Source organism: Lontra canadensis, unplaced genomic scaffold, assembly GCF_010015895.1.
Source record: "Lontra canadensis isolate GAN:19392208 unplaced genomic scaffold, GSC_riverotter_1.0 scaffold38, whole genome shotgun sequence".
NCBI lineage: Eukaryota > Metazoa > Chordata > Mammalia > Carnivora > Mustelidae > Lontra > Lontra canadensis.
Genome location: NW_022631032.1, coordinates 10086461 through 10096056, shown reverse-complemented (window position 1 = coordinate 10096056; position 9596 = coordinate 10086461). Strand labels below are relative to the sequence as shown.

General features: G+C 48.4%; 1 long non-coding RNA gene across 1 annotated transcript; it reads left to right on the top strand.

The window, feature by feature from the left end:
- Nucleotides 1-4606: 4606 nt before the first annotated feature.
- Nucleotides 4607-6372, top strand: LOC116874706. The gene is made up of 2 exons (XR_004384052.1): nt 4607-5537; nt 5729-6372. It is a non-coding gene; the product is annotated as an uncharacterized LOC116874706 (long non-coding RNA).
- The last annotated feature ends 3224 nt before the right edge of the window (nt 6373-9596 follow it).

The window sequence follows — 9596 nt, the reverse complement described above, 5'->3', positions numbered from 1 at the left end:
CCACCTCCTGTCCCCCTCCCTGACCCTGAAAGGAAAGATAACAACATTCCAGATTAGGCACTTCAGAGTGTCCCAAGATCCTATAATGCTAATGGGCATTTTAAACACAAACAGGCCAAGGTTCTTTCCAACCCATCTGCTCCTCTGAGCTGAGTCCACAACAGCCCTGTGTGCAAAGGAGAGGAGGACATGGCAGCAAGACAGGTGGGACGAAGTACTGAGGGAGATGCTGTGCAGCGAAGGAGTGGTGGGTGGGAAGGGAAGCCATGCTCACAGGACAGCGGCCGCTGCTGGAAAGCTTCTGCTGGGCACGGACCATCGCCAGCAGGTCCCCGCCCCCTGCCCTGTGCAGAGTCTGCAGCTCCTTGGTAACCCAACCTGTTGGAAGATCAGCTGCCCTAGAATGACGCCTTTAGCCATGAAGGTAACCAGACACATGAGTTCATCTGCTACTGGTCCCTCCCCCTTCAGGGGCCGTGCTTCTGCCCACCCCCACCTCATCTTCCAGGACACCTGTCCTGCAGTCAGCCTGAAGCTCAGCTCCACAGTGCTCGAGGAACAAACTGGTGAAGGGAAGGCCCGCTGCTGCGGAGTCAAGGTTAGGCATTATGTTCTGTGACCTCGTGTTCCCCAGAGATGAGACAGAAAAATAACACTTTTCGAAGACCGTTCTTTGTGTTTAAGGGAACTGTGGGCCCTTGGAGCAGTGGGGGCTTCCAGATAGGCCAGAATGGAGTGGACCCTGGGGCATCCCCAGTACAACAGCTTCTCCATGGTCCCGTGAGAGGGTCATTTGGAACACCAGTTGGCCACGCTACTCCGTGACTGGGGAGTCCAATGGGACTTATGTCTTTGGTGACATTTTGGTATTTCCACTGGTTTTGCAGACCACCTGAATAGTGCTACCTTCACATCCCCTAGAACATGCCCTTCTCGAAACCCCCTTACCCCATGCCTTTGCCACTGTGTGCTCTCAATTTTTCTCCTAAAATTTTGACACCCCCCAGTTAGAGGGCTACTTTTCTATCCAACAGGTAATCTTAGCCATCTTCCCCACCCCTCCAGCCTGGGGCTCTGGCCACTGACTTCTCCTATACTTGGCCACAGAGGGGTCCCTTGGATGGTCTCTCTTAGGACCTTGTGTTGTTTGCTGTGGAGAGTGCCTCGTGGCCTAGTGTGGCCAATCTCACCTCGCCAGGAGATGTGACCCACTAACACATGGCAGCTCTGACCCAAAGGCCACATGTGACAGTAATCTGGAGCCACAGACAGGTTCCCTCCATTAGCAGCCCATTGGGTTAGAAATTCCATGTTGGGTTTACATAGAACGAAAGATACTTGAATTGTTGAGCGCCCGTGAGCGCCCAGCCTCTGCTACCCAGTATTAACAGATGGCCATCGCTGTGAAATGGGAGTGATGCCTGAGGGTCTCAATGATGCTTGAGCCTTTTATGTAACTTTTTATTAAGTCTTTGTGTATCTCAACTCATTAATAAAGAAAAGAAGAACACTTGGCTTATTTCCTCTTATTCAGATACCCCTGAAGTGTTGCTGAGAACGTAAGTTGTCCATGTCTGGCCCAGAGCAAACTGAAGTAGGGAGGAGAAGAGAAGTGTCTCCTTCCTACCTGGAGCCAGAGGATGAGGGCAAGTGAGCACATAGCCTCCTGATGTCTGGAAGCCCTGGATTCAAGTTCTGCCACTGAGCTTTCCGTGCCTTTGAGCAACTTCCCTGCTTCGGTCTCCTGCTGCGCTGCCCAAGGACAGGATAATAGTGTGTACTTCCTAAACAGCCTGAGGACTGAGGCTAAGTGGTGGTATGGATCTCAGAAGAGGCACTCTTTGTAGAGGACACTGGGCTATCTGACACTGTTGCTTTCCGTGGAAAGAAATCGCCCCCTGCCCCGATCCACAAGATCACAGTCTTTTGTGCAGTGTGGTTTCATTTCTCTGTTAATTGAAGCTGGTGGGTACTTGGCCAAGTTGAGTCTCTCTGGCTCCTTTATCCAGGGACTAGAGACCAACCGACCATATCCCTCTTGTGTACTATCTTTGGGGAGTAATGGGTAAAGTGTGTAGACCTGGGGGCACCTCGCCCTCTCTGGGCTTGGAGCAGCCTAGGGTAGGCGCAGTGGTGTGGTGGCTGCTGGGCCTAGCTGCCCACACATTCATTCTGCACGTATTGATCAGGTATTGGGCGGGATGCTAGGTCCATGGTAGTGAGCAGAGCAGGTGGTCTTCTGGTCATACATTCTCCTTTAGTCCTGTGGCTATTGTATCAAAGTACCACAAACTTAAGCAGCTGCTTAACAGAGAAGTTTATTCTCTCACAGTTCTAGAGGCCGGAAGTCCAAACTCAATAGACTGAAGTCGAGGTGTGGGCAGGTGTGTGCTCCTTCTGGAGGCTCAGGGGGAACCCATTCCTTGCTTCTTCCTGCTTCTAGAACTTCTGGCATTGCATGGCTTGGGGCCATTTCCCTCCAGTCTTCAAGGCCAGCATCTTCAAATCTCTCTCTTCTCTATCTTCCCATGGCCTTCTCCTCCCTATGACAAACCTCCCTCCCTTGAAGCTGATGCTCCCTCCTTCACTGAGAAAGTTGAAGGCAGCTGAACAGAATTTCCACAGCCCCCCTCCACCATCTCCTCCCACCCTCTAGCATGGGCACCCACACACTCTGCCTTCCTGGCTCCTATAGGCGGACCATCCATGCTCCCGGCTGAAGCCAGTCCCTTCTCTTGCTTCTCATGGGTACGAGAACATCCAGGACTTCCCTCTGGCTCTTCACCCCCTCTCTTCTCCATCATCTGTTCTTCCCTTTCTTGGATCTTTCCCATCTTCAGACAAACAAGAACAAAACTTTCCTTTGAAGCACTGCCTCTGCCAGATACCACTGGCTTCTCTGCTGTCTTTTGCAGGAAGCCATCTTAAAAGGGTAATCTACACTCAGTTCATGAATCACTCTCATCCATTCTCTTTAGACTTCTCCAAACAGACTTTCACCCATCGTTCCACCACCACCACCCTTCTTCTCAAGGTCAGCCATAGCTTCCATCTTGCTAATTCAGTGGCTGGTTCTCAGTCTTTTCACATTTGATCTTGCAGCTTTGGCACAGGTTTTCACTCCTTCTTTCTTGTTCAACTTTTTTCCATTGGCTTCTAGGATGCTGCCATCTCTGTTTTTCTCCTTCCTCCTGGTCACTCCCTAAAATCTTTTGCTCGTTCCTCCTCCTCTGTTGGAGCACTCCAGAGCTCAGTCCTTGGTTCTCTACCTGCCACATGATCCAGTAATACCACTATTGGGTATTTATCTGAAGAAAACAAAACACTAATTCAAGAAGATGTATGCTCTCCTATTTTATTGCAGCATCATTCACAATAGCCAAGATATGGAAGCAACCCAAGTGTCCATCAACAGATGAATAAATAAGGAAAATCATACACATGCACACAAATATTATGCAGCCATAAAAAAGGATGAGATTGTGCTGTTTGAGACAAATGGATGACATTAGAGGGTATTATGCTAAGTGAACTAAGACAGAAAAAAAATCATATGATTCAACTCATAAGTAGTGGAATAAACAGCAAGTGAATCAATGAAAAAGCAGAATAAGACCTACAAATACAGAGAAGAAATTTTTTTGCCACAGGGAATGAGGATGGGGATTTGGGCCAAATAGGTGCAGGGGGAGGGCAATCCAGGTTTCCCGTTAGGGAATGAGCAAGTCATGGGAATAAAAGGCACAGAACAAGGAATAGAGTCAGTGATGCTATAATAATGAGGTAAGAGGACAGATGGTACCTTACACCTGTGGTGAACATAGTGTGATGTATAAACTTGTCCAATCACTAAGTTTTTACTTGAAATAATACAACACTGTGTCAACTGTACTTAAATTAAAAAAAAAAAATTTCCCCCAGATAATAAAAAAGCCACCTAGCCCAGTGACCATCTACACTTACTGTGGTGAGCACTGAGTAAGGTATAGAACTGTGGAGTCACTGTGCTGTACACCTGAAACCAATATAACATTGTACCTCAACTTTACTCCAATTAAACAAAGTCTCCGTGTCACAGGGGTTCCCAGCTCAAAAGGGATGATGAACCATTCTGACCTGTGCATTAAGAGGAATCCCTCCACCTGGGGGAGCTGGAAGGGGCTCTCATAAACTTAGCGCCCAGCGGATGAGGAGGTTGTTCGCTGACCAGATGAGATTTTCAGGTGCATATTGGGCCCACTTGTTCCATCACTTGTGAAGATTAAGGGATGCATTGCCCAGGCTCCCAGGACTCTTTAAAATAAAGTCCACCTCTATCTCCGCTCATGTCTGAAGAGGCAGTGGATAAAAGTTGGCTGGTGTCAGTCATGTTGGCATCGGCATCACCCAGGAGCTTATTGAAAGCGCAGACCTTGGGGTCCTGCCCCGATCTGCTCAGTCAGGAATCCACATTTTAGCAGATCTGCAGGGGAGTCAGGTGTGCGGCGCAATAGAGTTTAGAACATCAGCCCGGCATCAGACCGCCATCTAGTCTTGGGCTCACTGTGCCCCAGGACCCCATTCAACTACGTCCAGCTGGAGGAAGCCTCCTCGGCATTCAACTTGGCAGTGACAGTTTGCTCCTCTGCCCATAGCAGCAGCAGATTCTGTCTAGCAAGGCAGTGTGCTCCCAAGGGTCCTCCTGGTCAGCATGCAGTGCCCTTAATTATGAGGGAGTTCTACACAAAGGGGAGTGAGATCCCAGTTAGTTTCTCAAGCACTCTAGTATTTGCCTGCAAGTGTGGGCAGTTGTGTTGAATGTAAAGAACAAGAGAACTCACAGTCTGGACTAAGAACACTGGAAGGCTCTGGGTTCCTCAGGCACTCTGAAGGAGGAATATTCTGTGCAAGCTGGAGATACTTTTGTTCCCCCAGGAACTTTGCAAAGCTCCAACAGCGTGTCAATAGCTCATTATCGTGGTCATGTAAAAATGGAAACAGAAAGAAGAAAGCTGAGTTCACACAGAACCAAGCGCTGATGGATGCTTGCGGTAGAATGGATAGCCTCGCGATGATGCGATAAACCATGAACTCGGACTCGAACCCAGCTCCCTAGTCAGTCCGGCACCCACACCTGGGCTGATGAACAGAAGGAAAGTAATTGTGTAAGTGGTTCTCAAAGTGTAGGCCCCAGACCAGCAGCTTTCAGCAACACCTGGGAACTTACCAGAAATGTAGACGATCTGGCCCTGTCTCAGACCTACTGAGTCAGGAATTCTGAGGGAGTCCCCATAATTGTTTTAACAAGTCCCCCCTTGTTTTAACAAGCCCTCCAGGAGATTTTAGTGTTCCCTCAAGTTCGAAAACCTCTGTGTTAAAACATGTAAGTAAGAATAAAAACCCCCACCATGTGCAGGTAAATGGCAGCTTACTCTGTTCTCATCTGTAAGACAGCAGTGGGCAATCTAGGCAGAGCTGTCCAGGTCCTGCCCCCTCCTTCTGGCATCTGATTAATGAGGATCCCTCAAGGTCTGGAACCCAGGGACCCCAGCGCAGAGGTAGGTAACCTTGCCTCCCTGGGAGGACAATGGGGTCGCTGTCCCTGCCCTACCTTCCCCGAAATCATATATAAAATTATGCATATATGTGCATTCTTCTAGAGACTATCCTACTGTATCAGATTCTTAGCGTACCACTGTGCTTTATCCAACAGAAAACTGAAACTTGAACCTCTTTTTTCTGACTTCAGGCCATTCTGGCAGTTTCACAGCCACTGAGATCTGGAAGAGGAAATGAAAGGAGCAAAGATCCATTTACTTTTCTAAGAAGCTCTGACAAAATTCTTCATATGGTTGACACATCCCTGAACCCGCCCCCACAACATCCTGAGGGAGGGGGCCGGCCACCCTTCTCCCAGTTCCCCCACATGACTAAGTGTGTGACCCACATATGACTCACTCACCTCCCTCCCCCACCGTGATTTGCACCACCTGCTTCTCGGGCCCCAATACCCAGGTCCAGAATTGGTGAAGTGGGGAGGGGATAATCAGGATGCTTGATAGCACTGGGACTGGCTTGCAGCCTGCTGCTGGGGTGGAAGCCTGGCTGGGAAAGGCGGGCAGAGGAAGGATGTGAGGCACGTTGCAAAGGACCTTGACGTCTGATGTCCCTTCTCGAATTCATAACTACCTGGGCTGCAAAGTGCTGTGTGTTAGCATTAATATCACTTCTGGAGCTTGAGGGAAAAAAACCCAGAGAATCTGGTGCAGTTTGCTTGGGTTCAGGCCCCACGTGATTCAGCTCCACAGTCAGGGCTGAGACCACTGGCTGGTTCCACTTTATTCTGGTCCCTTTTCAGTGAACATCGCTTAATAAAAGAAACAGCTGCCTGGACGTGCCGGTGTCTGAAGTTACTAAAGGACCCTGGTTTCCCAGCCCTTTGTAAACAAACAGTTGACCATAGGGACTCCTCTTTCCATGATAGCAGGTCCTCTTGGAGCCTGGCTTGCCTTATTGATTCATCTGGTCACAAACTACAAGTTCACATCCCTTCCATTTTTATATCCCCAGGTCCCAAGGGAAGCCTGCTAGTACAAAGTTGACACTTGATGTTTATTAAATAAATGAATAACTCTATCAGCTACCAGCAGGGGCCTCCATGCCTTAAGCCTAAGTCAGACTCATCCCACAGCGTCCCAGCTCTGAAGTTCAGCCCCTGCCTCAGTTTCCACAAGGAAAGCTCACTCTCAGCAACCATTCCTGAGCTCTGCTGAGGACTTGGGGGTCCCAAGGATGTCCCCTCCATTGTCAGGGCCTCTCCCTTGTCATGGAAGACCCCCTCCCACCAACACCAGCCACCGAGTCAGCTAAGCAGCCACCCTTCAGACTTCCTCACCGTGCCTGGTTTACTTCCTTTTGCCATAATCCCATAATGCCTTCCAAGGCCGTAATACCATTCTGACTGTTACTAGGGTGACTGAAGTTTCCAGTCTGCTCAGGACTAAGGGTTTTCCTAGCACATGGGCCTCTCAGGGCTAACAACACAACAATTGGTCACCCTACTGGTAAGAATCAAATTTTTTAGCTTGTTCTATAACAACAACACTAACAACTCTAAACTAGGCTGTGGTTCTCGAACAATTACCAGCCATCCTATGCACCTGGGAGGCTGGTTGAGACACAGGATTTCCCGATTCAGCAGGTCTGGGGCCTGAGGATCTGCATTTCTCACAACTGCCCAGGGATGTGAAGTGGCTGGTCTGGTAGCACAGTCCGCGAACACCGATTAGCTAACACGCCTTCAATGGAGGGCTTGGGGCGGGTACGTGCCCGACGGGTCCTGGTGAGGGGAGAATGTTCGGTGGGCACTGATGGCAGGCCAGACACTGCTATTTGTATGTATCCTCTCATGAATCCTCACAGGCCCTCTGTGACGTAGGCGATACGATGCTTATTTTCCAGCAAGAGAAACGGAGGTCCGGGGACCGCCTAGTGATGGAGCCTGATTTGCACCCGGCTCTCTCTGGCTGCAAGGCTGGCTCTCAGTTTATACGCCCACCCCTGCTACCCTGAAGACAAGCTGCTCCCAGCTACCCGCACCACCCTTTTTTATTTTAACTTGTCAGAGGAAAGTCTTGCAGTGAATCTCCCACATTCCCACCTTCTTTCAAGTAAGCGAAATGCAGATCAACTTCCCGTGGGTGACTCAGCAGCAGCATTTTGAACCCAGATCACGGACATTTTCCAGAACTTCTGCACTGGACCTTCCCCCAGAGATAGTCTTTAGTCCTGTCCCTCCTGCCCCTTTCTCCAGCCTCTCTCCAAGCCTGGCCAGCCCAGCCCAGCAGTTAGTAAAGTAGGATCCCAGAGGCTTCAAGTCTGGGGTCCTCTGTCCTCCAGCCCAGGGGAGCACCCCATAACTAGGGATCCCATGGGCCTCCACATTGGTTCTACTCCCCTGAAGGCTGCCTGGGGGAGCCCTTGATGCAGGGTCTTATAACTGGCTTTTCTGGGACGTTCACAGCTCTTCCCCACCACCAGATGAATCCAGACTTCTCTTCCCTATTTGTGGTTGGCAATGCTGAACTTTCCAGTATTACAGGTACCCAGAGGCTGTGTAAGTGGGGGGTAAGAGCACACTGCCCAGGTCTAACCTAGCTATGCTGCTGCTTGAGGATTTTGGGCAAGTTGCCTGACTACTCTGTGCCTTGATTTCCTCATTTGTCAATTTGGGTAGATGATAATATCTGTACTTCCTAGGGCTATTGGGCTATTATTAGGTGTGAATTAGAAATGCACACTTAGAATAACGGCTGGCATGTAGAATCTGCATTTAAATGTTAGCCAATATCCCAGTAAATGTTTCTGGAGTGCCTACCAGTAACTCCAGCCACCATTTATTGAACACTTAGCAAGCACCTGTCATCGTGCTTTGCGTGGGTCACCTCATGTAAGACTTGGAGGAGCTGGGTGACTTGCCCAAGCACACAGCCCTAGTAAGTGAAGATCCCAGTCTAGGCCAAGCTGCCCTGCATGGACCCCTCTGCCTCCCTTGCAGGGCAGCCCCTGGGCTGGCCATCAGTGAGAAGGCTCGGCCTCACCCCATCGCCCTCCTTCCCTTGGATGGCCATCCTGGAAGTCTCTGTACTGTACCCCCATCCTCCAGCCACATCTCCTGCCCTCCTCCTCTCCCCAGCCTGCATCACTCCCCCTTGCACCAATGCTCTTCTAAAAGTTGGCCTCCACAGTCCACTCACTCTGCCGGTTGTCGTCTCCTTTCCTGGTCCCAGGGCTACTCTGAACTCTGCTCTGACCAAGCTCCCCTTACCAATCAAAACAGATTTGACTTTCATGAGAAGCAATTTGGCATCCTGCCCTGAGAGGCTTAAAATCCTCCATCCAAAAAAGTCCTCTCCTGGGACCCTCTCCTAAAGAAATCATCAAAGATGCAAAGAATTATGAAGAAAGATGATCTTTGAATTTATAAGCCAAAAAAATTGGAAGTGATCTAAGCGAACAATAATTGGGGAATGATTAAATAAATAATGCTATATCCACAGAATGGAGAACGACCCAGCTATTAAAGAGATGTGTGACTCAGTGTAAGAAATACATATTTCCTGTCCTTTTGCCCACCCTGAGAGTTATCATCTTTGTCAAAATCTTTGCTTAGTGGAAACCTGAAGAAGATGGCATCCAATTCCTTTTATTTTCATTATTTTGACTACCAATAAGAATGGTTACTTTTTTCAGATTTGTTAATTTTTACTCCTTATGAATTGCCTATTTATGCCCTTTCTTCAATTTTCTTTGGATATTTCATTTTTCTTGATTGTTAGTTTCTATTAAATTTATTGACCACTTATATGTCATATTCATTGCAATTTTTCCCTAGCATGTAATTTCTTTTCATTTGTTTTATTTTTACACTGTAGACATTTTACATTTTATATGTTCAAAACTATCATTTTCTCTTTTATGGTTTTTGTCTTTGATGTGATGCTAACAGGATCCTTTCTCATCCAAATAGTATTTTCTTCTAATACCTTTATACTTAATACCTTTTTTTCCTGCTCATGAAATAATAAAATGGAAATGTCCATACCTCATACCCTTAT